The sequence below is a fragment of the Heterocephalus glaber genome, unplaced genomic scaffold (genome assembly GCF_053883595.1).
Source record: "Heterocephalus glaber isolate CG9 unplaced genomic scaffold, H.glaber_assembly_v1.0 deba00001444, whole genome shotgun sequence".
NCBI classification, from domain to species: domain Eukaryota; kingdom Metazoa; phylum Chordata; class Mammalia; order Rodentia; family Bathyergidae; genus Heterocephalus; species Heterocephalus glaber.
The window spans coordinates 521,594-547,564 of NW_028258297.1; the positions used below are offsets into that span (position 1 = coordinate 521,594).

General features: G+C 44.9%; 1 protein-coding gene across 6 annotated transcripts in view; it reads right to left on the minus strand.

Moving 5' to 3' along the window:
* Window positions 1-14,984, minus strand: part of Ppp6r2 (protein phosphatase 6 regulatory subunit 2) — a 103,065-nt gene extending 88,081 nt beyond the window's left edge. For 3 of the 6 annotated variants that reach the window (XM_087213618.1, XM_087213619.1, XM_021258719.2), the window contains exon 1: window positions 14,750-14,984. The gene's annotated coding sequence lies outside the window, so the exon portion shown is untranslated. Of the gene's footprint in view, window positions 1-8,075; window positions 8,187-14,749 lie in introns of all 6 variants that reach the window. The other 3 variants (XM_087213617.1, XM_087213620.1, XM_013072440.3) reach the window with 3 other exon arrangements.
* Window positions 14,985-25,971: the final 10,987 nt, after the last annotated feature.

A 25,971-nucleotide genomic window follows, 5' to 3' on the forward strand; every position in this document is an offset into this window, starting at 1 on the left:
GACTCTTTCTCTCCTGTATAATTTTAGGCCACACTTTCTTCCAGGCAGATCTCAGTGTCCTTAGAGACACTGGCCCAGAATTTCTCAGTGAACCACGCAAGAAAGGATATTCTCATGTTCCTTCCAGAACTCTTCAAGGGTTAAATCTGTATCTGAGACCATCTAGAAGCACAAGTGGCCAGCATTTGGGTCAAAACTCAAGACTTTGTTCATAAACTAAAATTCCAGTCATAACCCAAGTTGTCCATGTGTCAGGCCAGTCGTAACTTGAGGGTCCACTGTATATTTCTCCTGTAAGCTCCATAGAAGGATCAACACACAGTATCATTTCAGTACTTTTTCTTCATCCCCACCCAATTCTCTAACCACTACCTAAGCATCTCCCACAGTTAAAACTGCATCAGTGGTTTCCTCGGCCTGAAACATTCCTCTTCCCATTTTTTCTTCTTTGGTACCGGGGTTCAAACTCAGGACCTTGCACCTGTGAGGCAGGCAGCAGAACCACTGAGCTAAATCCCCGGCCCCCCCTCTTCCCACTTTCTCAACTCAAAAAGCTCCTGCCTGCTCTTCAGCACCTGAAGTTCATCTGTAATCAGCTTTTTTTTTTTAGATAAGGTCTCACTATGTAGCCCAGGCTACCCTTGAACTCATGGTGATCCTCCTGCCTCAGCCTCCTAGGGTAAACCACTTAGATCAAACATGTCTAGCCAGGCATGGTGCCGCACACCTATAGTCCCAGCACTCAGGAGGCTGAGGCACGAGGGTCGCCTGGAGTTGGAAGCCAGTCTGGGCCATATAGTGATTTTAAGGACAGCCTGAACTACATACATAGTGAGACCCTGTCTCAAAAAAAGGGAGAAAAAAATGTCTGAGTCATTCCTCAATGCTCTCATGAGATCCTGTTCATATCTCTTTCTCTTTCTGAGAATTAACACGTTATAATAATCTGATTTTACATGTTTTATTTTTTTACATGTTTTATTTTTAATTATAAAGGTTTAAAAATACATAAAGGTCCAGAGAAAAGCATAACAAATAATCAAGTTTTTTTTTTGTATCGGGGATCGAACTCAGGACCTTGCGCTTGCCAGGCAGGCACAATGCCACTGAGCTACATCCCCGGCTAAGTATTGACATTTAATATTAACATTTGTTCATATTTGCCTCCTACTTAAAAAATTAAACATTCTTGAGTTGTGGTGATACACGCCTGTAATCCCAACACACTGGGAGGCTGAGGCAGGAGGATCACAAATTCAATCTCAGCCTAGGCAACTTAGCGAGACTGTGTCTCAAAAAGAATCTGGACTGGGCATTTAGCTCAGTGGTTCCACCACCCGCCTCACAAGCGCAGGGTCCCAAGTTGGGTCCCTGACCTAAATTCAAAAAAAATTATGAAAGGCATCAGGGCCGGGGATTTAGCTCAGTGGCACTGGACCTGCCTTGCAAGCACAAGGTCCTAAATTTGATCCCCAGTACCAGAAATAAATAAATAAAGGCTGCAGATGTAGCTCAGTAAGAAGGCCATGGGTTCAATCCCCAGTACCACAAAACAAGTATTTCTAACACTTAAGGAACCAAGTAATTCATTCAACCCTCTTCTTCCTCATAATTACTAACCTGCAGTATCTACAATTTCATTCTTTTATTACCTATGTATTTATGAATGATACTTTGTTTAGGTACATATTCAAATGTTTTTATAATATACATGGGTTTTTCAATTTTTAAAAACTCTCTTAGCATGGCGGTACATGTCTGTAATCCTAGCACTCAGGAGGCTGAGGCAGGAGGATCACCACAAGTTCAAGGCCAGCCTGGGCTACATGATGAGTTCAAGGCCAGTCTGAACAACACAGCAGGACTCTGTCTCAAAAAAAAAAAAAATCCCAGCACTCTGGAAGGCTGAGGCAGGAGGAATGCTTTGAGTTTGAGGTCAGTCTGGGGTACATAGTGAGTTCAAGCCCCACTTGGACTATATAGTAAGAGCCTGTTTCAAAAAACAAAAAAAATTAAAAATATACAAGGCAGGGCCAGTGATTTAGCTCAGTGGTTCCACCGCCTGCCTCGAAAGTGCAAGGTCCTGAGTTCAATCCCCGGTACCAATAAAATAAATAAATAAAAAAGGCAAGGGCTGGGGATTTAGCTCAGTGGTTCTGGCGCCTGCCTTGAAAGCACAAGGTCCTGAGTTCAATCCCCAGCACCAAAAAAATAAATAAATAAAAATAAAAATAAACAAGGCTTGGAGATGTAGCTTAATGTGAAGGCCCTGAGTTCAACTGTTAATTCTGGGAGAAAAAAAGCTTTCAGGGCATTTTATATTTCAGGTTTCTGGATTAGGGATGCTCAATCTGTACTACTCAATCATTCTCCAAAGAGCTGCACTAAGTCAATTTACATTCCCATCTGTTTGTAAAGTATTCACCTTCCTACAAACTGCCAACATCAGACACTGTCATTTTTATTACAGTAGTGCCTCAGTTTATGAACTTAATTCTTTCCATAGTACATACATGCATGCAATTCTGCTGCAACCAGAATCATGGAAAGAATTAAATTCGTGAAATGAGGTACCACTGTACTTTGGAGTATGAAGTGGATATCTCATTTGGATATGCATTTCCAGGTAGATCTTTTACAAATGATAGGGGGACCCAGAAATGAGGGACATGAGTGGGAGGGGTGGGAAGGGGATGAAAAAAGAATTAAAATGTGTTATACACATGTACCAACTTTCCAGGATGAATGTAATCATTATGTACTGCAAACATGCACCAATGAAAAAAAATTTTTCTTTCCAGTACTGGGGATCAAACTCAGGACCTTGGGCTGGGGATTTAGCTCAGTGGTGCTGCTGCCTGCCTCACAAGCACAAGGTCCGGAGTTCGATCCCCGATCCCTGTACCAAAAAACAACAACAACAACAACAACAAAATTCAGGATCTTGCGCTTGCCAGGCAGGCGTGGCACTACTGAGCTACATCCCTGTCCAAAAAAATTTAAATTTTTAAAATTTGCTTTTCCATTACTATTAATGAGTCCCCTCATTACCATCCCCCCAAAACAAAAAAGTGCTATATTTAATGTATGGGTTGGGGAACTATCCTTTTGGGGAAGAGTCACAATTCTACCTCATCCCATTCACTAAAACATTTTTCCATAAGTTTGTCAATCATTCTGGTGTCTCCTGTGAATGATATCTTTGGGCAAACTCTTTATTGCTTAAGAGTTTTCCATTTTGCTTTGTTTAATCAGTTAGGGTTCACCAGAGGTTGTTTCACACTGTTTATGAACAGGGTCTGTTGCTAGGCATGGTCGTGCATGTCTGCAGTCCGAGCACTCTGGTCTCCACTTCTCAGGTCCCCTGGGTCTCTGCTGGGAGAGGAGAGGCAAGGTTCGGCAGGCAGGCATCTCAGGCACCAGCCATGCAGTAAGAGCAACACACTACATCTTACCATTTACTCAAGTGTTATTTTATGTCTTTCATCATCCTTTTACAACTTTCTCTATAAAGGGATTGCACACTGTTTTTGTTTGTTAAGACATGTTATGTTCCTTAGAATTTTAGATGCTATTACAAACCAAGTCTTTTTTTTATTTTTTTGAGCCAGGGTTTCATAATGTACTCCAGGCAGGCCTTGAACTTGTGACCTTCCTGCCTCAGGAAGGAAGGACCACCACGCCCAGCTCTACATCTTCTTTAAAAATCACATTTTATAATTCAGCAACTTTGCCCAACTTTCATCAGTGTAAAACCTTCCAGATTCTCTGTATACACGCCTGAAAAAAATGACAACTTTGTATAATTCTTGCTTCTCTTTCTTTAAACTGTCAAGGACCTCTACTGCAAAACAGAACTAGTGAGAATTGCCAGGTGTGGTGGTACAAGCCTGTACTACCAGCACTCAGGAGGCTGAGGCAGGAGGATGGCCATGAGGCCAGCCTGGGCTACAAAGTGAGTTTGGAAAAAAAAAAAAAAAAAAAGGAAGACATAGTGAAAGTAGGCATCTCTTGTTTTTTACTTTAAAAGAAATGCATCTCAGATTTCACTGCTAAACTCTGTGGTCATATTAAGGAACCTGTCTAAACTACTAGTTTTTAGGCATTGTTTGTTGTTGGTTTAAGACAGGGTGTCATTATGGAGTTCAGGCTGGCCTTGAATTCTTGGTGATCCTGCTCTCAAGTGCTGGGATCACAATGGTGCGGCACCACACCCAGCAGTTTTCTAAGCATTTTATACTGAGTGTTGAAATTCACTGGGCCCTTTTTCTTTAATCTATTTAGATAATGAATTTTTTTTCTTCCTTTCATGTGTTAAAGTAGTCAATAAGACTAACAGATTTGCTAATGCTATATACCATTCTTGGACTCCTTAGAGAAATCCACTTGGTCAAATGTGGTTGGTCAGGTGGTTGGTTGGTTTTTCTTATATATTCAGATTATAGATTTATTTGTCCTCCTCAGGATTTCTTTGGTTCTTGAATGATTCTGATTTTATAAGTTTTTATAAATTATCAACTATTATCACATTGAATATTTTATCTCTCATTCTTCGCCCCACACACACACCCCTTCTTTTTAAATCTTTTATTTATTTTTTTATTTAGGTTTTTTGAGATAGAGTCTCACTGTGTGGTTCAAACTGGCCTTGAATTTACTATGTAGCCCAGGCTGGCCTCGATCTCGGATCCTCCTGCCTCAGCTTCCCAAGTGCTGGAATTACAGGCATATACCACCAAAAGCAGCTCACCCTCCTGCTTTCTAGAATACCAATATACATCTAAAATAGAATTTTTTTTTTTTTGCAGTGCTAGAGATCAAACCTAGGGCTTCACCTGTGTGCTCTGTGAACAAGCCTCATTCCCAGCCCTAGATATTTTCATTCTACACACTCTTCCATGTTTCCATCCCTCTACTTATTATGCTAGGTTCTGGGCAACACACACAGAGCTAAAAAGTTATGAAATCTGTGTAGGTACTGGCTGACCTCATAAGCACTTCATAAACATTAATTCACTGAATCCTCAAACTAACCTCATAAAAACACTGTTACCAGCACTCCTTTACAGACAAGAAAACTAAGTCCCCAGAAGATTAATTCCTTCAAGGCCTCACAGCTAATAAGATAGCCAGGAACCCAAACCTATGCAATCTCACACTAGTTCAAGAATCAAAAAGTTCTGCCGGGGACTTAGCTCAGTGGTTCTGCCGCCTGCCTCACAAGTGCAAGGTCCCGAGTTCAATCCCCTGTACCAAAAAAAAAAAAGAAAAGAATCAGAAAGTTGTTCAAGGTAAACTCCTAAAAGTTCAGGCTTCTGTTGCAAATATGGTTTTATGACAAGTAATTACTAAATTGTTTTAGTTTATGACATAAACATAACTGTTTCAAAATAAGTTACTACTAACAAAGATTACTATATTTTAAAACCAATTTCCCCTCTTCTGACCCTTAAACATACTGTGACAGGAAAGACAGTTAAAATGCTGTTTTTGCAGTACTAGGGATTGAACCCTGGGCCTACACACTGAGCTGCATCCTCAGCCTTTTTTTGGTGTTAGGGATCGAACTCAGGACGTTGTGCTTGCAGGGCTGGTGCAGTGCCACTGAGCTACATCCCTGGCCCAACTTTTTATTTTTTAGAGACAGGGTCAAAGTCACCAATTGCCTAGGCTGGGCTTGAACTTGTGTTCCTCCTGTCTCAGCCTCCCAGAGTGCTGGGATTATAGCCATGTTATCACCATATTTGACTCAAAGTACAATATCTAAAATAAAAATATATACTAGCTAGCCTTAATCAAAATGTGGAAACTAACCAAGCAAGGTAGATGCCTTGGGAGGCTAAAACAGGAAGACTGAGAGTATGAGGCCAGCCTGGGCAACACAACCAGACTGCATCTCAAACACACACACACACACACACACACACACACACACACACACACACGAGACTACAAAAGTTAGTAGTGTTAAAGAGCTGAAGATGTACAGTAATAGAGTGCTTGCCTAGCATGTTTAAGAGGTTGGGTTTCATCCTCAACACCACGGGGGTGGGGGGGAGGGTGTTAGCAAATCAGAAAGAACAACAGAAACTATCCTGGGTTCAATCCCTAGTATAACACACACACACACACACACACACACACACACACACAATACATGTAAATAAAACTTCTAAATGAAGAAAGGAACCCTGCTCCACTGCTGGTGGAAGTGTAGACTGCAACCACTGTGGAAATCAGTATGGAGTTACCTCAAAGAACTAGGACTGGAACTCCCACTTGACCCAGCTATTCCACAGATGGGTATCTTCCCAACAGAATTAAAAGAATCATACCACAGCAATATATGTGCACCTATGTTCACAGAAGCACCAAAAAAAAAAAAAAAAGGAAACAGCCTAAGTGCCCATCAACTGGAGACTGGATAAAGAAAATGTGGGTTTTGCACGGGGATTCAGCTCAGTGGTTCCGGCGCTGGCCTCGAAAATGTGGGTTTTTTATAAAATGGAGCACTACTCAGCCATAAAAATGAGAAATTAGAGACATTTATAGGTAAATGGATGTACACTGAGGTGATACGCTTAAGTGAAATAAATAGGACACACATGTGTAAATATTGAATGGTTTCTCTGGTGAGAGAAACTGAAAGTGTAAATAAGGACTAAAAGGGCCGGGGATTTAGCTCAGTGGTTTCACCGCCTGCTGCGTAAGTGCAAGGACCTGAGTTGGAACTCTGGTACCAAAAAAAAAAAAGGACCAAAAGGTATTAGATAATGTGAAATAGGAAGAAAAGGGGCAAAGGGGAAGGGGAAGTGGGAGGGGAGGGGAGGGGAGGGGAAAGGAAAGAAGGGAATGGAATTAATATGAGAAAATGAAAAAATGGAGGGCTGGGGATTTAGCTCAGTGGTTCCGCTGCCTGCCTCACAAGCGCAAGGACCCAAGTTTGATCCCTGGTCCCAAAAAACAAACAAACAAAAAAAAAGAAAAAATGGAAACAAAGTCTTTGTAAATAGGGAGGGATGGAGGGGTTGAAGAGAGGGCAGGGGAATGGGGAAAAAATAAGAACCAAGAGAGATTATGTAAAGGTGCAAATTTCCAATGATGAATGTCATTATATTGTATACCTAAAATGTACCAATAAAATTAATTAAAAAAAAAAGAAATGGAACCAAAAAAAAAGTGAAAATAACTACCAGAATTAAGTAGCTATAAGAGTTTGAAGCTGGGCATGACCTGTAATCCCAGCCTGGGGAGGGGGGTGATGGGAGGATCACTTTAAATTCAAGGCCAGCCTGGGCTATATAGTGAGTTCAAGGCCACTCTGAACTACAGAGCAAAACCCTGTCTCAAAAAACAAAGAGTTTGACGGGCCGGGGATTTAGCTCAGTGGTTCTGCCACCTGCCTTGCCAGCGCAAGGACCCGAGTTCGATCCCTGGTACCAAAAAAGAAAAAAACAAAGAGTTTGAAAACAGTTGCTTCTGTGAACAGAACTAGGAGATGGGGTTGGCTACATGTACAAGAATAGGTTTTTTAGGGCCAGGGATTTAGCTCAGTGGCACCAGGCCTGCCTTGAACGCGCAAGGTCCTGAGTTCGATCCCCAGTACCACTAAAAAAAAAAAAATAGATTTTTTTAAAAATAAGAAGCCTTATATATTTATTACTTTGTTAATAAAGATTCATTTCTTTACAAATCTTTATAAGAGAATAATATATATAAATACATGGAAACAGCAGGAATTCTAGAGAAAAATTTTTTTGTTGTTTTTTGGTACCGGCTATAGAACTCAGGACCCTGCGCTTTAGAGGCAGGCAGCAGAAGCACTGGGCTAAATCTCTGGCCCTAGAGAAAAATATTTTTTAGTAAAATAAATACATGGAGGGCCCGGGGATTTAGCTCAGTGGTTCTGGCTCCGGCCTCCCAAGCGCAAGGTCCCGAGTTCAATCTCCGGTACCAAAAATAAATAAATACATGCAGCCAATCTGATGGGGAAACAGCAGAAAAGGTATTCATGGTGAGTGTGGTATGGCTGGGCCCTTCCCCTAGCCAGGCTCAGGGGTCCCAGACCAACTCACAAGAGTAGAGACCAGGAGAGAGGTCCTCAGGCTGAAAAGCAGAGGCTTCTGGGAGCTGGCAGCTGCTCCTCCTCCCTGGAATTTGCCAGCTCCTTATTCTTACACATGCCTCTAAAAAGAAGGACCGAAAAAGCACAGTGAAACGGTGGAGAATCTGTTTGGGAAACAAGACTTGCATAACGCTAGAAGGATCAAAAGACCATAGCCTACCAGGGGTGGCAAACCTATGGCACACATACCACAGCAGACTGTTTGTATTAGCAAACAGTTTGCCATCACTGGCCTAACTCCAGATACCAGAAAAGTGAGAAGGGAAAAGAGACACTGGCTCTATGCAGAAGTAAACATCCTAAAGCACTCTATCTCCCCGATAAGGACCTTTCTTAGTGTGACAATGGAGAAGTGCCCAGCCACCTGACTGCTGATTCTCCCTCTACATGCTAAACCATGGGTTGCAATTCAAAGGCTATAGGGCAGGGATTAGCAAAGGGAAGCAGGTTGGATGAAAAAGACAGCAATCAAAGTAAAAGCTAAGACGAGAGAGCACATGCCCACCTAGAGAAGGAGGGACATACCCTGTCTAGCCAGCTACAGGCAAACAAGGTCACATCTACCAGTTTCTACAAGAAACGCCAGACATTTAGATTTTTTAAATTCCAAAATCTTCAAATGCTGACAACTACTTTACTTTCTTTTAACATTACACACACCAATAATATGTGGAATAAAAGCACGGTGGCATGTGCCTGTAATCCCAGCACTCGGGAGGCTGAGGCAAGAGGAGCGCAATGAGTTCGGGGCCAGCCTGGGCTATGTCGTGAGTTCAAAGCCAGTCTGAACTACGTAACAAGACCCTGTCTCAAAAAAAAAAAACCTAAAAAAATAATATGCAGGATAAGCAAAATGTGTCCTCAGGCCAATGACAGTGGCAGGGGGTCAGCTGGCAAGACTGCTGTGTCAGAGACCAGTCTGCCTTCCTGCCCACACCCCAGCCACAGCCCGCCCTCATGCCCCACCATGCACCCAGTGTCTAGTTCAGGAAGCCATAACAAAATATCATAGACTGGGTTGTTTAAACAGTAGGAATTTACTTCTCACAGCTTTGGAGGCTAGAAGTCCAAGATCACAGTACTGGTCAATCTGTTGCTGATGAGGACTCTGCGGCTTGTAGATGGCTGCCTTCTTGCTGTCCCCTCAAAGCATGGACACCCAAGCTCTCTACTGTCCTTGTGTTTTCTTAAAGGACCTTTCATGTGTCAGATGTTAGCCTAAGTCCTTTACATTAAACACTACATTTTTCTAATATTAGGGATTGAACCTATGGACACACCACCAATGTGCTGCATCCCAAGCCCCCAGAACCCCACCTCCTACCTTTTTTGAGACAGGATCTCACTAAGTAACTCAGTTGCCCAGGATTGGTTTGAACTTGCAACCCTGCTGCCTTACCCTCCCTTGCAATCTTCCTGGGATAAGAGGGGTGCACCACCACTCCTGGCTCTCTCGTGTTTCTTCCCATAAAGCTAGTCCCATCTTGAGGGCCCCACCCTCATGACTTCATCTAACCTAGTTATCTCCTAAAGGCCTCACCTCCAAATATGATCAGACTAGGAATAAGGTTTCAACATGTGATTTTGCCAGGTGTGGTGGTGCACATTTGTAATCCCAGCACTTAGGAAGCTGAGGCAGGAGGATCACCATGAGTTCAAAGCCAGCCTGGACTACATAGTAAATTCAAGACCAGCCTGAACTACGTAGAAAGATCTTATCCCAAAAAACAAACAGGGCCGGGGATTTAGCTCAGTGGTTCTGCCACCTGCCTCAAAAGCGCAAAGACCCGAGCTCAATCCCCGGTACCAAAAAAAAAGTACCAGGAGGGCCCTGAAGGAATGTGCACAGACGACATCCAAACAAGATGCACAAAAGGACTAAGAACACTAAGAACCAGGCCTGGGATTTAGCTCAGTGGCACACGCCTGCCTGGCAACCGCAAGGTCCTGAGTTTGATCCCCAGTACCAAAAAAACAGCCTAAGAGGCAAGGGACTGATTTGAGGGTTACCCCAGCCACAAGGAAGTGGAGTAATGATCACAGTTAGCTTTTGCAAAGGTCTTACTATATGGGCACCGCACGAGCCTGGCCACTCAAAAGCTTGGCACAACTCCAGGTCAAAGGTCATATACTACAACTTTAGTTCGTAAACAAAAATTAGAGGCCTCAGTAATTATACAACCAACCCAAAGCCACCCTTGTCCTTCATCATTCCTTTTACATCCCCTTTGATAACTCATTTTCTTTTTTTTAAAATTTTATTTTATTGGTACAATTTAGGTATACAATATAATGAGATAACTCATTTTCTTCTGGGTTGACTGAGCCAGAATTCGGTTATCATGTGGAGATGGAGAACATAGATTAGGGCACTAACCTGGAGTTTAAGTTCTCAAGTCTCTGTACCTCAGTTTCCACTACTGCAAGATATAAGTGATAACAGTGCATACTTCAAAGGGTAGTGCAACTATTAAACACGCTAACCTATAACACAGTATCCATTACTGGCGTGGCAACAGTAAATACCCAAAAAATGTTAGCAATTGTTGCCATGGGGGTGGGGGCTGGAATTACCAGAGTATTGGTCAGAGACGGCTTCCATGAGGAAACCTAGCTTGAGTTTTACTCATTTTAAATTAAAGACCACAAACCTCAAGTGAACATTAAATATAGTCTAACAATCCTACTCTATCACCCTAGGAAGCTGGTTTCTCTCTCTTAAGACAACTTCGAAGACAGAGGTAAGACAATCACAAGTTTGAGCCAGCCTGAGCTACAAAGCAAGTGTGAGGCAAGCCTAAAACATAGCAAGACCCTGTCTCACAAAAACAAAAAAGCTGTGCATGGTAGCACTCTGAGAGGCTGAAGCAAGAGGATTCCAAGTTTGAGCCCAGCCTGGGCAACACTAATTGATCTCATGACTTAACCTTTATAATACATAATTAACCACCGCCTGCCTCACAAGGGCAAGGTCCTGAGTTCGATCCCCGGTACCAAAAACAAAGGAACAGAAAAACAACAGAACAGCAGCAACAAAATTTTAAAACCAGGAAAAAACATACATATACATCCCCTTTCCTCTCCTCCCTCCCCCTCACTATATGTGCATATCTACACACATACACATGATCACACCACAAAGGACTTATAATCACAATGTATTTCTTGACTCTTTAAACACTAAAAAGACGATCCAATCGGGCACAGTGGTACACACTTGTAATCTCAGCACTCTGGGAGGCTAAGGCAGGAGGGTTACAAATTGAAGCTCAGCATAGGCAATTAGCAACTTTGTGAGATCCTGTTTCAAAATTTTCAAAAAATTGGGCCGGGGATTTAGCTCAGTGGTTCCACCGCCTGCCTCAAAAGCTAAGGACCCAAGTTCAATCCCCGGTACCAAAAAAAAAAAAAAATTTTCAAAAAATTTTGGGCCAGGTGTGGTGGCACCTGTGATCCCAGCACTCACGAGGCTGAAGCAAGAGGATTGCCTCAAATTCAAGGCCAGCCTGAGGTACATAGTAAATTCAAGGCCATCCTGGGCTATATATAGAAAGGGCAGTGCAAAGGCTCTGGGTTCAATCCCCAGTAAGGGTGGGGGGGCAATCCAATAAGCAGCGAGCAAATTACTTGAAGGACACTTCACAAAGGATATACAAGGCTGGGCATGGTAGTGCATGCCTGTAACTCCACCATCAGGAGGCTGAAGCAGAGAATTAGAAGTTTGAGCCAGGTTGGACTACATAGTCCATACTAACCCTCTCAAAAACAACAACAAAAATATGCAAATAGCCAATAAGTACATGAAAAGTCCTCACCATCTGTGTTTATCAAAGAAATACAAATTAAAACTACAATTAAAATAACACACTAGCCTGCCGGAGATTTAGCTCAGTGGTTTCGTCACCTGCTGTGCAAGCGCAAGGACCTGAGTTCGATCCCCAGTACCAAAAAACAACAACAACAACAACAAAATAACACTAGCAGGGAGTGGTGGCTCACCCCTGTAATCCCAGAATTTGGGAGACTGAGGCTGCAGGATCACTTCGAGCAAGGCCAGCCTGGGCTACATAGTGAGTTCAAGGACAGCACAAACTGCAGAGGGAGGCCTTGTCTCAAAACAAACAAACAAACAAAAACGTGCCTGGGCCTGTTGTTCTCCATAAAGCTTTACTGGAGCATACAGATCACACACACACACACATGCGCGCACCAGGTACATAATTGCCTATTGCTATTATTATCCAAAAATTTTAAATAATAAAAAGGGGTCACATTTAGAGTCAAACTGCTTGGGGTACAAGTCCTGGATCTATTATTTGTTGTATACCTCAGTCTCTTCATCTGTGAAACAGAGAAATTATAGTTCCTACATCCTAGGGTTGATGTGAATATTAAATGATTCACAAAAAGCATTTAATTCAATAGACCATAATAAATTCTCAATACATTCTGCTTTGTGTGTGTGTTTTAAGTAAATAGTCATTTCCAAGGTTCTAAACATTATCCTCCTGCTCCAAGTTGTATACCTGCAGCCTGACCTTGGGTTCCAGATTCTTCTACAAGATACTTTTTCCCTAACAACCCTTGGACTTTTCAGACTTCTCTCCTTTCTGCCAAAAGAAAGATTTGTTTCCTCCCTCCAACTTAAAACTCCCTCATACCTACTTCTACCCCAATCCAACCTCCCCATTTCAGTATAATACCACTGTCCATCTATTTCATAAAGAAGCCTAGAAATTAGGGACGGGGATTTAGCTCAGTGGTTTCGCCGCCTGCTGTGCAAGCGCAAGAACCTGAGTTCAATCTCCGGTACAAAAAAGAAAAAAAAAAAAAAAAGGGCTAGAAATCAAGCCAGGCTTGGTGGCACACGGCTGTAATCCCAGCACTTGGGGGGCTGAGGCAGTAAGATTGCTTCTCGTTCAAGGCCAGCCTGGGCTACATAGTGAGACCCTATATCCAAAAAAAAAAAAAAAAGAGGAGGAAGAGGAAGAAGAAAAGGTGAACAGATGAATGTAGGCAAAGGTGAGCACGGCAAAAAGCCAGGAGCATGTAGAGGAGAATGATGGGAGAGGTGGAGTGAAAAAATTACAGACTGGACAACGGCAGAGGGACAAGATGAGTGGGTGGGACAGTGACAGGTTGGGGTTTTGCAGTGAGAGGCAGGAACTAAGTGGAAGTAACAGACTGGAGGGAGCTGGTGGTGAGAGGGCAAGTGATCAGTACAGCAAACGTGGAGCAGTAGTAAGTGAGTGGCAGGCTGAAAGGACACAAAGTAGCAGACAGAGGAACCCTAAAGACAGCCCAGTAAATTGCATGGGGGAAGGTACCAGGTATGAAGGAAGAAATGATGGGGATGGAAGTTAGGGATAAGGAGATAGGCCAGAGAAGGTGAAAAATGGGGACAGGTGACTGGTGACACCTAGAGCCTTAATGTAAGGCTTGACAGAAAGAGGAATCAGTACTTGGATAAGAGGACTGAGCACTGAGAGAGAAGTGTCTCACACTAACAAGAAGGAAAGAAGCAATGGAGGGCAATGGCAGGTGAGGTGACAAACAGTAGGGTGGTAAGGGTGTGTAAAAGTGAGGGAGGGAACACTAAGGAGGGAATGCTGGAACACTGCCAGGGGGCATGCACTGACATCAGGGGGTCTGCTCCACCCTGACAGGTTGGGAGAGAGAGCAGCACTGGCAGTGAAGAGTGGAAGAACCCTCCGATAGGCATAAAGCAGACACTCAGGGTAGTCACCGACAAGGAGGCCACTGCAGGCACTGAGAGCAAGGCACTGACAGAGACCATTGACAACCATGAGGGGGTGTCACTGACAGGTGGGGAAATCAGTGATAGCTGGGACTGATGGGGTGAGTACTAGTAGGGGTGCAGAGCATCACAGGCAGAAGTGGCCTTGACTTAGGGGACCTTGGCAGGCAGGGGGGTAAAGAGGGTCACTGATAGGGAGGGCAACACTGAGAAGCGGGATGTGATTGTGGGGGAAGCCCACTGTCTGACTGAAGGAGGTCCTGACTGACAAGACTGACAGGAGGCTGACAGGGTTGCTGGTGACAGGGGAAGCTGGCTGACAAGGGGATGCTGCCAGAGTGCTGGCTGCCAGAGGTGCTGATCACGTAGGGCAGTGGTGGCAAACCTATGGCACACATGCTGCAGCTAGCTGTCTGTATCACTGAAAGCTCTAAAAGGTTCACCGACTGTGATGCAGGCAGAGGCTGCTAGTTATGTGAAAAAGGTGCTAACTGGCAGGGTACGGACTGACAGAGGAGCACTGGCTGTGCGGGCAGGGCCCTATCAGCATAGGGACTGACAGGGAGCTGACAGGAGCAGCGACAGTGAAGCCGACAGGACACTGACAGGAAAAGCGATAGAGGAGCCAACTGCCAGGGGAGCTGACAGGGGAACGGACTGACGGGGCTCCGACAGGAACAGTGACCGGGTGTGCGGCAGGGCTGCTGAATGACCTCAGGGCAGACCGGCAGAAACACTGTCTGGGCGCGGAAGGCCGGCGGCGTGGACAGACAGGGCGAGCTGACCGGCCGAGCGGGAGCAGACTGGCGACAGACTTCCCTCTCCGCGCTAGGCCGAGGGAGCGGCCGGCGGCCGGCCGCACTTACCTGCCTCGCGGCCTCGGGGTCGTAGCAGCTCCTCGGAGGCCCGCGTGGAGGCCAGGGCGCTGGCAGAGGAGAAGCCCAGGCGGCCTGGGACGGGCCGCACGCACATGGGCCCGGCCCGGGAGCGGCGCCTGGAGACACGGGCGCGGCCAGCAGACTCCGGACGGCTCGGGGCCGCGGCCGGCGCTCAGCTTGCTCCAAAATGGCGGCGGCGGCGGCGCGGGGGCGCGCGCGCTCCGGAGGCGGGGGGGGGGGGGAAATCCGTGTGGGTTGCGCGCGCAGCTGGGACAAGGCTGGGAGCGGGACAGAGGGAGAGGTGGGCGGGACAGAGGGAGAGGTGGGCGGGACAGAGGGAGAGGTGGGCGGGACAGAGGGAGAGGTGGGCGGGACAGAGGGAGAGGTGGGCGGGGCCCGGGCAGTTCCCAGTGCCCGCCCGAGTTAGGGTGTGGAGGAGGTCTGTCTACGCCCCTTGGGGGTACGGGGCGGGGCTCAGCCCCGCATAGTGACCTAGGACCTCGCGAGTCGTCAGCGGTCCTAGAACTCAGTGGGGTGGGGTGCAGCTTTCTCTTTTTCTCTCAAGGGGCTGGCTGTTTTGTTACTAGTACAGTTAACTCGTGCGCGGGTTGTGCATTTTCTACTGCTCCAGAGCCACCGCTGGTGGCGAGGGTCTCTGTGTGTGGCCCAGGAAGTCGTCCTCGTCCTTGGCCTTCTCCTCTGACACCCTCCAGCGCTGACACTCTCGGCCAGCCCAGGTGCCCCGCAGAGCCCCACCACGTCCTCTTTCTTTGCCTGGGCTTCCAGCCTCAGGACTTCGTCACCTTGGCCCAATTGATGTTTTGGAGGGTGGGAGAGGGATTAGAGAATTTTTGTTTTATTTTTGGTAGTAAGGGGTTGAACCAAAACCTTCACACTGAGCTACATCTCCAGAGTTTTTGTTTTGTTTTGTTTTGTTGGTACCGGGGATCGAACTCGGGACCTTGTGCTTGCGAGGCAGGCACCGGAACCACTGAGCTAAATCCCCGGCCCTCCAGCCTTTTATTATTCATTTTGACACAGTGTCTGGCTAGGGCGCTAAATTACTCACCTTTGGCTTGAACTTTCGATTCTCCTCCCTCCGATTCTCCTGCCTCGGCTTCCCAAAGTGCTGGGATTCCAAACCTGGGCCACCATGCCCAGCCCCCACAGGTTCTTGAAGAGTGTTCTGCAACATCCAAAATGTGCCCGTTTAACATCCGTGGGAATCAACCTCTAAAATGAGCTTTACTATTTCAGGTGACAGCATGAACAGGTTTAGCCTCTGGGAAATCGCCCGTGTCCCTGCGAAAGCGGATCTGAGTCTTCAGACGCTTTTCCTTCCAGCTGGTGCTGTTAAATTTACCCAGGAGAGGGCGCCAGGAAGATGCAGCTGGGAAAAGGTCCCGGCTTCCTGGGCCCGGAATTGGTGTGCTCCAGTTCTGTAGAGAAAGGTCTTACGGGAGAGTTCTCCCCGACCTGAGATCTAGGGTGTCTGGCAGGCTCCACGGTGTCACCTTGCAAAAGTGAGAGTTAAAACGCGTCCCTAAACCTGGGCGTGGTGTTCCATGGCTGTAATCCCAGCACTTGAGAGGCTGAAGCAGGAGGATCGCTGTGCATTTTGTTCAAAGCCACCCTGTGTTATATAGTGAGTTCAAGGCCAGCCTGAACTACATAGAGACACCTTGTCACAAAAAAATAAACAAGCGGGCAGGGGATTTAGCCCAGTGGTGCCGCACCTGCCTTGCAAGTATAAGGTCCTGAGTTCGATCCCTGGTACCAGAAAAAAGAAAGAAAAAGCATAAAACCAAATCAAAACCAAAAGAAGTATCACCGAGCAGAGGACACCCTCGGCAGGCACTCTTCTCACTGGCCTTGCCTGCAAGAAGCCAGTGCTGCTGGGTTGAGTTGCACAGTGGGGGCGGGCTTGGGGCAGGGTCAGGAGATGCCTTCACCCTGCCTTCCACACCCTGAGCATGTGTAGTCCTCACCTGAGCTTGATCCCCGCCTGTGCCCTGCCCTCCTTTCACACCAACCAGTCCATCAGCAAACCTGGGCTCCACCCCCACAGGAGTTTCACCTGACACAGCAGTGCCTTCTGGCTGGGCTCCCTCCTGGCCTGGAGTGCTGGCCCTCTGAAAGTTCAGTGCTCCTCCCAAAGGGATCAGTTAAAACAAGTCAGATCACATCTCTGTCCCTGGGGCCTCCAGTCTCGCAGGACAGAAACAAGTGTCCTTGCTGTTGCCTCCGAGGTCCTGGGCCATTTGATCTCCCCTCTGCCCCTTCTCTTTGATCTCCAGGGGTGACACCCTCCTGCCACACCCATTTGCCCATGCCATCCCGGTGCCCTCATGAGGTCCTCCCTAGCTGTTGCTGAGCTTGCAGATTTGCCTCCCTGGTCTTTGCCCGTTGCCTCTTTCTTGGCCACCCTACGTCACACCAGAAGGGTACACCAAGCACACTGACAGCCCTCTTCTTCATTGGGAGTCGCGATCCAATAAGGGAACAGAAACTACACAATGATTTCATCAGAAGAAGTTTGATGTGAAAGTTCTAAGAGGGTTAGGCAAGTGTAGTGATGCATGCCTGTGATCTCAACACTCTAGAGGCTGAAGCAGGAACATTGCTGCGAGTGCAAAGACATCCTGGGCTACATGATGATTTCGAGACTAGCCTGGACTATATAACAAGATGCTGTCTCAAACAAATGTATGTTACGAGAGGGTTAGTTATAAAGGTATAAGCGTAACTATATTCGAGAAGGGGAAAACTTGGAAGATGGTCTCCTCCCCCAAATAGGAGGTTGCTGAATCGTGAGAGGAATGTGTCTGCTGCCCAGCTGATGGCATGGACATCTCTGGGTTTCCCTGGGGCAGAGTGGGTCCTAAGAGCAGAGCTTGCTAGGCAGAAATACACCTGCCAGGTACAAGGGGCCAAGCCGGGGAACCTCACAGCCACAGAGCCTGTGAGACCTGCTGGACATCGCCCATAGGGAGCCCCTGAAATGGGACCTGTCCACAGCTGGCACCATGACTCAGTAAGGGCTGGATGTGGCGGTGTCAGCCTGGAATCCCATCTACTCATATGGGAGAGGCAGAAGGATCACAAATTGAAGACCAGCCTGGACAATTTAGTGAAACCCTGTCTCCAAAAAACAAAAAGTCTGGGGATGTGGCTCAGTGGTAGACCACTTGCCTAGAATGTGGAAGGTCTTGGGTTCAATCCCCAGCATCACACAAAAAAAGTGGATTTGAAGCTGAAGCAGTGAGCTGAAAACTGGAGAGTCAGCTCTGTTTGCATCCTCTCGTACATGTTTGTATTTCAGTGCAACAACAACTGTGTTTACTTAACAAGATACCTCTATTTTAGGCAGGGAAAGTGGTATATGCCCATAATCCCAACATAGGAGGCTGAGACAGGAAGATAAGGAAATAGCACTATACTACAAGAGAAAAAAATACCATCTTGCTGGCATGGTGGCACACACCTCAGCACTGGGGAAGCTGAGGCAGGAGGATTGCTACAAATGTGAAACACTGCAGAAGCTGAGGCAGGAAGATAACTGAGAGTTCAAGACCAGCCTGGACTACATAGAAAGACCCTGTCTTTTAAAAAGATCCCTATCTGTCCCCAAAATGATATGCACACTACCAACAGTTGCTATATGCATCCCTATTTTGATCACACCCAAGTGCTGTTACTGTCCCATTGAAGTCTTTTTACTTCTTTTTCTTTTTTTTTTAATTCTCTTATACTAAGGCTAAGTAGTAAAGTTAACTTCTTTTTTTAAAAAAAAAACAGCTAACCTCTAACAACTTACATATTTTTTTAAAAGGAGAGAGAAATAATTAGTATGTGCAAATACATAATATAACAAGTGACGAGAAAATGTGCAAAACTACTACATTTCTTGTTTCTGTAATTGGCTGCAAGACATAGTTGTTATGTATGGTTGTGAATCCACCTTAGACTGTACCTGGAAGGGTAGAAGGAAGCCAAGTACTTCTGACACAAAAGAACCAAAGTGGGGGTGAGGGGCACCAAAGAAGCCAGATGCACACACCTGTAATCCCAGCTACTCAGGAGGCTGAGGCAGGGGGATCATAAGTTTGAGGCCAGCATGGTCAACTTAGTGAGATTCTATCTCAAAATAAAAAGAACTAGGAGTGTAGCTCAGTGATTCAGTAGTAGAGCACCACTGGGCTCAATCCCAAGTACAAAAAATAACATAAAATGCTGAATGCTTGGAATATATATAGTATATATAATTTTATTTTTCAATATTGAGGATTGAGCCCAGTGGTGCTCTACCACTGAGCCACATACAAGCCCTTTGTTTTGTTTTGTTTTTTTGGTACTGGGGATCAGCCCTTTGTATTTTTAATTTTTTCCTTTGTGTGTGTGTGTGTGTGTGTGTGCCTGTGTTTAATTTTGAGATAGGATCTCACTAAGTCACTAACTTGCCTAGGCTGGGCTCAAAAAATTCTTCTGCCTTAGCCTCCCTAAACACTGGGATTACAGGCATTCATCACCATGGCTTGGATATTATCTTTTGTTTGCTTCAAAGTGGTTAATGCTGGATACTTTACACACTACAGAGCACAGAGCTAAACAGGCACCAGAAACCTTGCACAAGATGAGCACAGGAAGAACCTCACCTCCATGCACCATCATTACCCTGCTGTGGGGCAAAGAGAAAGAAAACTGTGAAAGCAGCAGGACAAAAATGACTCACCAGGGCCAGGGATTTAGCTCAGTGGTTTCGCCGCCTGCTGCGCAAGGGCAAGGACCCCAGTTCGATCCCCGGTACCAAAAAAAGGCCAAAAGTCCTCACCAGACACCCATCAGCCTTCTGCGGAGCTGCAAGGGTGAAGCGCCCTGGGGCTGACTGAGCCCAGCTCCGTCTGGCAGACCACGCCTACTTTCGACCAGGAGCCAGTGAGGACCCCCCGGGCATGCCCACCAGCTGCCCCCGCCAGCTGGCCAGCTGTGTGGGCGCCTGCAACAAAAGAGTCCCCCCGCCCCGCCCCGGGCCTCTGGCCTCTTGGCTGTGCAGCTACCTGGTTCCACACTACAAAAGCACAGGGGGACATAAAGGCCATTCTCCTGAGCTGCAGAAGTGAGCAACAGAGAGAGGGCCTCTCTCAGGCTCCCTGATGAAAGCTGAAGCCCACTGGAGAAGTGAAGAGAATCTCTGCAATAAAGGCACACCAGACCACCGTACTTGGTAAGTTGGAGGGATCACCACCTCCCATCGGAACCTGGACTATCTTCAGGGGAAAGGCAGCTGGAACCTGCAATAGAACCTTGGAAAGTTCAACCCTGCAGGAGAACAGGGAGCTCAACTTGGGACTTGCAGTCAGAAATCTGCTTGAATCTCACGGGTCTGTGACTCCCTTACTGAGACTCATTGACTTATAACTACACACTGCTGCCCACATTGTCTATTGTGAAAGCAGAGACATACCCTGAAGGAGTACCTTCACTTTTATCTTTTATTTGTTATTTTCAAAATTACCACTATTTTTTTTTGCTCTCATTTCAATTTTTTTCTTTTTTTTCTACTCTTTTAAAACTTTTATTTTTCTCTTTTTCTTTCTTTTCTTCTCTCTCTCTCTCTCTCTCTTCCTTGCTCCCTTGCTGTCCCACATTGTTCTTCATCTCCCTTTGTATTCCTGTTCTGGCCCTAATTGGTATTTCTTCTTTATTTTTCTTTTCTTCTCTTTCCTTCTCTCACCTGTGTCCTCAGGCCTCACTGCTAACCTTCCCCTATCCTTCTATCTACCTATCCTTCCCTCTCCAACTCCTTCTAACTCCCCATTCCGAAGGGTAAAGTTGCTGTATTGAAGAGTTTATTCTCTATAAACATATGTTGGGTTAGTCCTTGATTTTGATCTAATTCACACAGTTAAAGGTGATAGATTAATAACGACCACAAATTGCCATTTTCTAAGAGGTACTTGATGCTATTGTGTTGCTGATTGCATCATTTGGGCTAAGGTGTTGTGATTGATCTAATCAGTTGTCCTTCCTGATATAATGAAAATGAGATAGCCTCAGAGCCATTAGAGACTCAAAACCTAAAGACCAGCTATATCTGGAAGACACCTCTGAGAAGCAGTCATTCCATAAGGGTTCTAAATACATCAACAAAGATATTTACAATAAGCAACTTTAAAGTATCAACCCAGGAACTAAACCAAGGACAGTACCAAAAACAAAAATGAGAAGATATTCAGGTAAGGCACAAACTCAGACTTCCACCCCACAAAAGGCAAATTCTGGGAGAATCGAGGTGGAAAAGTCCAATAATCAACCACCTGGACACCCTGAACTGATAGCACAGGAAGTAACAAAACAGATGAATGAGGCTCTAGAAAAATTCAAAAGAGAAATAATCTCCCAGATAACTACAGAGATGGTAGGCAGAGTGAAAGACATGATTAGAGCCTCTGGAACAGAAACAGATAAAAAAAAAAAATAGATGAGCTCAGAAATATGCTGGAAGCCATGAATGCCCAGCATAAGAAAGAAATGGAAACCATTATCGCCCAACATAAGAAAGAAATGGAATCCATGAAACAGATTCAAACAGATATTCAGGAGATTGATTAAAAACTCCATTGAAAGCATGCAGAGCACATTAAGGGAATCTGAAGACAGAATATCAGATATAGAAGACAGGATTGCAGTTAAGGACCATGAAAACAGAGATTTCTTAAAAATAGTAAGGGACCACGAGAAATCAATCCAGCAGCTGCTAGATGATGATAGGAGTCCACAAAAAAACAGGAGAAAGTACAATTGAAATTAAAAAACTGTTCACAGAAGTAATAATAGAAAACTTCCCAGAGAGAGGTGAAGAATTGGACATACAGATAAGTGAGGCATATAGAACTCCAACAAGCCATGATCAAAAATAATCTACACCGAGACATATAATAGTCAAGATCCCAGAAACCCAACAGAAGAACAAAATCCTACAGGCAGTTAGAGAAAAGAAACAAATCACATACAAAAGAAAGCCCGTCAGAATCACAGCAGACTTCTCAACACAAACCCTCAGGTCAAGGAGAGCCTGGAGTGAAGTATTTCAAGCCCTAAAAGAAAATAACTTCCAACCTAGACTACTGTGTGCTGCAAAATTATCTTTCAAAATTGATGAAGAAATAAGATACTTCCACGACAAAGAACACCTGAGAAATTTCATGAACACCAAACCAGCACTCCAAACAATTCTAAAAATTACCCTAGAAAAAGACAATGAAGGTCACAACTCCATAAGGCCCAACAGAGTGAAGCCACCAGGCAAGGCAAGAAACTAATGGGAAAGGGGGAAAAATAAAAAATAAAAGACCCAACAACAGTAAAACATCATGACAAGGATGAGTCAGTATTTATCAATTATAACCATCAATGTTAATACCCTCAATTCACCAATCAAAAGAAATAGACTGGGACTGGAGATTTAGCTCAGTGGTTTCACCACCTGCTGTACAAGCACAAGGACCCAAGTTCGATCCCTGGTACAAAAAAAAGAGAAAAAGAAATAGACTGACAGAATGGATTAAGAAGCAAAATCCAGCAATATGCTGTATACAAGAAACACACCTAACTCAAAAGGAAATTCATAGACTGAAAGTAAAAGGATGGAAAACAGCTCTCCACATGACAGGAACCCAGAAGGAAGCTGGGGTAGAAATCTTATTTGCAGACAAAGTAGATTTCAAACCAAAACTAATTAAGAGAGACAAAGATGGTCACTACATCCTTGTGAAAGGAATAATCCAAGAGGAAGAGATGACAATCCTAAATATATATCCACCAAATACGAATGCCCCTGGGCTGGGGATTTAGCTCAGTGCCTGCCTCGCAAGCACAAGGACTGGAGTTTGAGCCCCGGTACCAAAAAAAAAAAAAAAAAAAAAAAGAATGTGCCCAACTATACAAAACAAATATTAATAAACATGAAAAACCAAATAAGCACTAATACAATTGTAGTGGGGGACCTCAATACCCCACTATCACAAATAGACAGATCATCTAGACAAAAAATTAACAACGAAATTCTAGAACTGAACCATGCTATTAAACAAATGGACTTAATAGATGTTTACAGAGTGTTCCACCCCACAAAATTGGAATACACATTCTTTTTAGCTGCACACGGGTCATTCTCCAAAATAGACCACATACTAGCTCATAGGACATGTCTAAGTAAATGTAAAAGAATTGAAGTTACCTAAAATATACCAATAAAAAAATGTAAGGAAAAAAATGACCCATCACATAAAGGGAACTATAATAGTTAATAGCTATATTACTGGGTTTTGGTGTGCTGGAGTCTCCTATAGGTGGTTTCAAGGTTCTTCCTGTCCTGAGCAAAGAATTGATCAAGACAGCCTAAATGGCAGCAAAGTTTTATTAAATGTAAGAAAAGAGCCAGGTGTGCTGGTGTACGCCTGTGATCCCAGCACTCCAGAGGCTGAGGTAGGAGGATTGCAGCGAGTTTGAGCCCAGGCTGGGCTACATAGTGAGTTCAAGGCAGTCCTGAACTATATAGCAAGACTTTGTTTTTGGGTTTTTTTGGGTTTGGGATCAAACTCGGGACCTTGCGCTTGTGAGGCAGGCAGCGGCACCACTGAGCTAAATCCCTGGACCGCAAGAGTTTGTTTCAAAAAAAAAAAAAGCCCAAAAGAAAGAGAGAGAAAGCAAGCAAGCAAGCAAGCAAGCAGGCTCTGCAGAGGGAGTTTGGGCCAAGCCAAAGTAGGAAAAGAAGTGCACCCTATAGCATGAAGAGCGGTCAGCCACACAAGAGGGAAGACAGTGGCGAAAATTCAGTATGCACTATCCTTTTTGTGTCACCCACTCCTCAGGCTGACATCTGGTCTAGGCCACCCTATCAGAAACTTTCTTGAATTCTTAGAAAAAATCCATTTCCAGGGCTTTGGGAACTGTTCCGCCCATGCATTTGGGGATTTTTGTAATTAACAGATCACACCTACTTCCCCAGCCAGTTTTCTCATGCCTTAATCTCCTGTCTCAGCTGACCTCTCAGAAAAGATAATAGAAGCCACAGAGACAGAAAAATAACATATTCAGAATGCTGAAGGAAGCTGTACTTGGTGGCACATGCCTGTAATCCCAGCACTTGGGAGGCTGAGGCAGGAGGGTTGGGAGACCAGCCTGGGGTACATTGTAAGATCAAGGGCAGTCTAAACTACATAGCGATACCTTGACTTTAAAAAAAAAAAAAAGACAAAGAATGCTAAAGGGGTGTTGAAGTAGTATAATCCCAGTACTCAGGAGGCTGAGGCAGGAGCATAATGACTTTGAGCCCAACCTGGGCAACTTAGTGAGACCATGTCTCAGCATTTTTAAAAAAATTTGGGGCTGGGGATTTAGCTCAGTGGTTCCACCACCTGCCTCGCAAGCACAAGAACCCGCCATCCCCAGTACCAAAAAAAAAAAATTTTGTTTTGTTTTGTTTTGTGTTTTTGAGAGAGTCTCACTTTGTAGTTCAGATGGCCTTGAACTCACTGTGCAGCCCAGGCTGGCCTCAAATTTGTGGCAATCCTCCTGCCTCACCCAGAGCCTGAGGCAAGAAAATCACTGTGAGTTTCAGGCCAGCCTGGGCTGCATGGTCAGTTTGAGGCCAGCCTGTACTACATAGCGAGGCCCTGTCTCAAAAACAGAGCAGAAATTTTGGCAGGCACCAAGCAGAAAATCTGTAACTAATCAGGCAATGAGTTGAATAGTGCCCCCCCCAAATTGTATCTACCTGGAATCTGAATGTGAACTTCTTTTTTAAAAATGGTCTCTTTTTTGTAGTTTTATTTAGACAGGGTCTCATGTACAGTCTGGCTTCAAAGAACATACAACACAGGCTGGCCTCAAACTCGAGGTGATCCTCCTGTCTCAGCCTTCTGAGTGCTGGACAATTGTGTCCCCCCACCCTGGCTTATCAAAAATTTTCTTTCTTTCTTTCTTTCTTTGGGATAAAGTCTCACAGCCATCCTCTTGCTTCAGCCTCCTGAGTGCTGGGATCACAGGCATGAACCACCACATCCAGCTGTTTATCTATTTTGAGACAGGGTCTCACTGTGTAGTCAGGCGGGCCTTAAATATGCAGTGATTCTCCAGCCTCGGCCTCTCAAGTGTACCCAGGTCCACAACTTTTAATTTTGTTCTTTTATTTTTTTGCAGTACTGGGGATCAAACCAGGGCCAGGCACAGTGATCCATTCCTGTAATTCCTCCCTGGGAGTCTGAGTCAGGAGGATCACAAGTTTAAAGCAGGCCTTGGCAATTTAGAGGACCTTGTCTCTAAGTAAAATTAAAAGGGCTGAAAAAAAAAAGCTGAAAATAAAAGGCAGCAGGGATTTAGCTCAGTGGCAGTGAGCCTGCCTGGCAAGCACAAGGTCCTGAGTTCGATCCCTGGTGCCAAAAATAATAATAATAATAATAACAATAATAATTTTGCAAAAAGGCAAAACTATAGAGACAGAAAGCACATTAGCAGGGCCAGGAATTTAGCTCAGTGGTTCGGCGTCTTCCTGGCAAGCATGAGTCCCTGAGTTCTATTCCTGGCACCCCATAAAAAAAAAGCACATTAGTACACACCTGGGCTGGACCTGGGAACAAGGGTTGAAACAGGTACAAAGAAACTTCTGGGGCTTATTGTACTTCATTCATTGTCTTTTTTTTTTTTTTGGTACCAGGGATCAAACTCGGGTCCTTACGCTTGCAAGGCAGGTGGCGGAACCACTGAGCTAAATCCCTGGCCCTAAATTTTTTTTTTTTTTTTTTTTTTTTGGTACCGGGGATCGAACTCTAGTCCTTGCGCTTGAGCAGCAGGTGACGAAACCACTGAGCTAAATCCCCGGCCCTTATTGTCTTTTTTTTTCATTGTCTTTTAAAAATTTGTATTTTGATTCACAATTTTATTCTGAAAGGAGAATATACCTTATGATTGATGGCATGCAATAAGCACATGAAAAAATGCTCAACACCTTTAGTTATCAGGGAAACTTAAAACCACAAGAAAACACCACTTTACCCACCCACTGGACTGGCTACCATTAAGAAGCCTGGCAACACCAATGCTGACAAGGACATGAAGCAAACAGAAATGATGCATTTTGGGTAGGAAAAAGAAGTATGGCTGCTTTGAGAAAAGCTAAGCGAACACCCAGACTGCACTCAGCAACATTC